Raw genomic sequence first — 5997 nt, 5'->3', positions numbered from 1 at the left:
AGAGCTGGGATAGCGTGGTCTACGCATGACGCATCTTGCTCGCAGATCACCAGGCCTGATCTAGATGTTTAAGAAAAAAAAACCAAGTTGCCTCTTGAAAAAGCACCTTTGGGATGGTTAAGTATCTATCTAATACCTGCAAAATCATACTCCTAACTGCAGAACCAAGGATTGTATTGGTTTCTCAGAGATGGAAAGTTAAAAGCCTTCTTCATAAGATTGAGCTTACTGTATATATTATATATCAAGCAAAGATTTCATTTTTTGCAACACCTAAACAATTATATACTTTTTCAGTTTCTCCTAAGGCATTAACATTCCCATCTTCAAATGTCCCTAAGGTTGTTCCTCCTTCACATGCTGGCCGATTGGTTTCACAAAAGAAAGAGATATTTGAACAAAAATTCAATTTCATTTGCTTACACATGGAACAAATTATCTCTCTTAGCAATACAAAACTTATAGAATATGGAAGTCCTGCTGTGTCTGTTGGTTTCTTCCTATCCAGTCTGAGTTCAATGAAAATGTTATTTTGAAGTAACGTTTTTTAAAATTTAAACAGTATCTACACACACAACACGGAACAGGGAAAACAAATAATGAATCATCCATTGTGAGGTTGCAACATAAGCTCTACCCTTTGTATGTGATACTACAACAAAGATATAAAAAGGTAGAGAATATGTATTGTAACATACAATATCTATTTTGTCATTTTTTTTCATCATCATGCTTAGGACCAGATAACTATAAGTGGACTATATATTTAAAATCAATATTACTACTTTTGGTGGTAATTATCATTATATAACTATATACAGTAGAATAGAATACAATCTGTATAGCAACAGCGTTATCTGGGATATCAAATTAAGGTTTATACAAACTTCTGTATGGTCAGAAGGAATTCAAGATGAGCATCTATGGAGTTATAGTTTGCAGATAATAAGCCACATTCATGAGTCTATTGGTGTCAGAAAATGCATATAATATGTAGACTAGTAGCATTGCAGTAAGTCATACAATCATGTAAAACACATTCTAGTTTATTTGTTTTGCAGGTGTAAAATGTAGATGTTTACAAACACTAAGAAAAAATGCAATAGCATTTATTTTCACATGAGTGGTTTGCACAATATTAAAATTAAATTGGTAAGATTGAATCTATTTAAACATAAATAAACAAAGACCTTCCATGTTGGCTAAAATTTCAAATGTTACTTGTGTAACATTCCACAAAAAGAAAAAAGGATAACCTTAACATCAAAATATTAAAAAACAGTCAGTTAAAGTTAATGTTTTGAAACATATGATTAAAATATAGGATTTTACAATGATGTCTTGTAATGAAAATATGAAGATCTGTCAAAGAAAATAATTAATGCTATGTAAGAAGAAGCATCGATAAGGTTGGTTTTTCAAGCCATTTCATTTGCCGTTTTGCTATTGGAAAAACTCAGAGAAGTCCTAGATGTCAGTAAAGGGAGTTTTATATCTCTTTATTTTCATTTAGTGATTATTTTACTTCTATATTCCAGACCGTGTAGTCCTAAAATAAAGAATTTTTCCCAGACTTTAGTATTACTTGGATTTAGTTAGCCTCAGGATTCCAAGGAGGTCAGACAGTATTTAACACCTGACTTGTGAATCTGGAGGTAGTAGCATGTACAGTATGGCAACTGGCAAAACAAAAATCGTTTTTGAGTATGACACAAATAGGACTGGTTAGAAGTAGAAATCAAGCCAATAATGACTCATACCAAATACTTCCTTTCATCTTAGTATAAACTTATAATTATGGAGAAAATTTCAGTCTAGATTATATAATTCTTGATACTATTTATGCAAGTATATGTCCTAATATTTGTGAAACTAGATTTTGGTTATTATTTTCCATTATTTTCTTGAATCAATTAAATACATCACTGACAACAATGTATAATTGATATTGAGTTGCCTTCTTTCAGATTTTCCCCCCAACTCTCATAAACTAGGCTGTATGAAAGTAGGAGATTTCTTGGTAATTCACATACAAGAGCTAACCAGATCTGACCTTCTTAGCTTTTTTGAGGTCAGAGAAAGTCTGCTAGATACTGCCACCTGCTGTTAGCTGTTCTCAACAATTATAGTCAAATTGGGTTCCATCATGTCACCACCCGGAACTTGACTGATGTCTTCACCAATCAAAAAACAAAAGGACATTCATATATTCGCAGCCACTGTTATTATATTCATTATTTACGATTTAAGGATTAAAGGTCCTGTGATTTACCACTCATTCCATCTAAACTGTTTCTATGTCCTACTATGTTATCCCAATTGTTCAGAATCATTTCTTGAAGTCATAAAGTATGTTTCCATACAATTAAACTATTAAGACTTTGAGAGCAGAATGTCTTTTCCAACTCTTTCATGAACTACCAAATACCCAAACAACAGGAATAATTTGGATGGACAAATCTTCATATTAACTGTACTAACCAATCTCAAGGACAGTGAGTTCTACTGATAAGATGAACAAAAACAGATAAAAACAGTCTGGTATGTATATCTATATCTATCTATCTATATCTATATCTATCTATCTATCTATCTATCTATCTAATAATATTTTATTTGCGGTCACAGACTAAAACACAAGTAGAACAAAAGGAGAACATGGGAAAATTAGTCATGAACAATTGGTCACCAAAAACTTGACTAAGGGGAATTACAGCGTTCTCCTCTGATGGTTACAGCTCTTAAAAAATTTTTGGAAACCTGAGAAGTGATGTATGAGGAGCCATCCCCTAGACAATATAAGAACAAATTACTAACATTGGGTCTAGAAGGGTCTGTTTCAAGGAGAGACAGTAACTTAGATCTGCCTGCGTTATACATAGGGCAATATAAAAGGACATGCTCCACAGTTTCAACCTCAGCTCTGTCACGGGGGCATAGCTGCTTGTTAATTGGGAGCCTCTTAAATCGCCCTCCAGTAGTGCTGGGGGCAAGACATTAAAGCAAGCTAGGGAGAAAGCTCTTCTATACTTGGGAAAGGTTAGAGTGTAAAAATAGGAAGCCATCCTCAGTCCATAATTATTAAATTGGCTGAAGATCAGAGGGGAGCAAGTTTTGTTAGCTCTGGCTCATAGATATTGCAAGTCAATGTCCACAAGCCGTTGGACTACCCTAAATTGGGCGTCCTTAAGGCCATAATCCCCCAGGGCATCCCCCGTAAAACCTAGCAGGTGTAATTTCTTCATCAGCTCCCTCTCCCAACAAGAAATATGAGAGTCAGCAAATGCCAGGGAGAGGTAGCGACCAGAAACTGCCAGAAAGAGCACCCGAAACCACCATTTAAAGGTGTTAATCCACGCCATACATTTGACTGATCAAGTGCCCAGTTCCAGATACTTCGGAGCAAAACCAACACAAGAAGGAAGACCCAGAAGTTTTCTAAGAAAGACACCCTGGGTTCTTTCAATACAATCCTTGAAGCCCCGTATCCATATGGGAATTCCTTAAAGAGTTTGAGCCAAAGTTTTGGCTTTGTAAATACGCAGAGCAGAAGGAATAAACTGGCCTCCTTGGGTATAAAAAACTCTTAAAATCTGCTGGTGACTACAGGAGGCTGAATTCAGCACCTGGGTTGGATATCTCGTCCTAGCAACGGTTTTCTGAAATTGAATACCTAAATACTTAAAATGGAAAACCTGCTTAACAGCATTACCGTTGATAGCCCAGATACAATTTCCAGGCTCTAGAAAACACCAATACTTTGGATTTGTCATAATTAATGGACAAGTGGTTCTCAGCACAGTAAGACCCAAATGCAGAAAGTAATCTTTTCAGACCTGGCCTTGACAATGAAAGGAGGGCCGCATCGTCAGCATAAAGGAGAAGCGGGGTCTTCGTAGTTGACAACTTTGGGGCGTGAGACTCAATACGTCCAATGTGAAAGGCCAAGTCAGATAAGAATAAATTAAAAGAGGAGCCAGAACACAACCCTGCCTTACTCCGTTCTTAATCAGGATAGGATTTGAAAGTTCTCCCTGCAAACCACACCTGACCTGACTAGAGGTCTGGTTGTACAAGGATCTAATTAGGAACAGAAGACGTCTATCTATATATACACACACACTATACATCTGACTGGTAATTATACTTTAAACAAAAAGCTCAAAGACACCAATCAATTTTCCAGGTGTTCAAAGCAGATCAAATGCAGTGTTTATGCAGCCTGGTGCAGGCAAAACACTAATTCAGGAAGCAGAAAAGAAAACAAAATTAAATGTTTTGCATAATATCGGAGACTGCCACTTTGTTAATCCTTATTTTGGCTTTACATTCATAGACTGCAGTTGCTTTAGTATCTATGGGCCAAATATAGTTAAGCCTCGATTTTGTCTTTATGAACTTGTAATAAAACATGGCTTGTTTGTAATTAAAGTTATGAATTGGTCTATTTTGTACAATGTTTGCACTTAATGGTGGTTGATCAAAACATCAACAAGAGCTCCTATTAATCCAACTGAAACTTACAAAAATGTATAAAGCAAACTTTTATGTAAGCTGAATATTATGTTACATAAAAACATTCTCTAAATGTAGGAAACAGGAGGCATGTTAGCAAGCCCAAATGTGTGCCATGGTATAATTTCAGAAGTACATTCAACATAATTAAGAACCTACGTCATAGCTGTGAAACCATGTGTATAATAGAATAAATCAGTACTTTTTTTTTTTACTGTACTTATTATTCTTGCAAAGAACTGAATGTCATATGAAGTTGCATCTAATCCTTCTCACAAACACCTGGGCTAGGTGAAGAGAGCATGTGGTGAACACCCAGCTGTATGGGTCAGCATGCCATCCTAAACTAAGAAATTGGATGAGTAAGCAGGTCAGAGCCAACCACAGGCAAGCAAATTCTGTCAATATAGTCAAGATACCACCAGGAATTAATGCAGCATATTATTTTTTCTCTTCCAACACTGTTCCTGATTAATTCCTAATAATTTCAACAACACATTCAAACTTAATCCAAATCACATTTTTCAACCCCCAGTAACAAGTTTTTAGCAACCCAGACTTAATCCTCAAGTTTGTAGACCCTGAGTATTAGCATGGCAGTAACTATCTGTCATAGTGCAATGTTGTGAGAATTGATATATGGGGTGGACAGCACCAAATTGTGAAAGAATAATCGAACCCAGTGAACCTCGGGAGGGAGAAGCTGCAGTATTCTAGCTATATTATCCAAAGGTGCTTTTTTTAAAAGGCAACTTGACTTTGTTTTTACTAGATGTCTGTCTTTTTTACTAGAAGATGTCTGTCTGACCTAAGCGTAGTACATAAAATTATCTGCTACAATGTCCTACCTGTCAATGACTACTTCAGCTTGAACCACAACAACACACGAGCACACAATAGACATAAGGTTAACCACTCCAAACTCGATTGCAGAAAATACGACTTCAGCAACAAACTTGCCAATGCCTGGAATGCACTACCTGACTCTGGTCTCTTTGCCAAACCACCAAAATTTTAACCTTAAGACTGTTTACTGTTACTGATTCCTAATATGTCTGTAAGGGGCGTGCATAACAGCACCAATGTCCCTACCCCCACTGTCCTAATGTTCCCTGTTATTCGTACCCATGACATGTACTCTTAATCATATTTCCAATTATATCTTATCTAAATTAACATGCTTAAATAAATAAGTAAGTAAGTAAATGTATGTATGTATGTATGTATGTATGTATGTATATTTGCTTGTCATCCAAAAAAGCTTCAGTTCTAAACTGAAGAAGCTTTGGGGATGAGAAGTGAAACTTGTAATTGTTACGAAACTTCAAGGAAAAACAAAGCCCAGCTACCTTTTGAAAAAGCACCTTTGGGACAACCATGACCGGGATGAATCAGTATCTTCATAGATATCCAGCAATACCGCATTTCCCATCAACTGCGGCCCCTAGCTCTATACTGAGGCAAATGGGATTTGGCATCTTT

This window comes from Pseudonaja textilis, chromosome 4 (genome assembly GCF_049901715.1).
Source record: "Pseudonaja textilis isolate UNSWEBS1 chromosome 4, rPseTex1.2, whole genome shotgun sequence".
Taxonomy (NCBI): domain Eukaryota; kingdom Metazoa; phylum Chordata; class Lepidosauria; order Squamata; family Elapidae; genus Pseudonaja; species Pseudonaja textilis.
Note: the sequence above shows the minus strand (reverse complement) of the source record.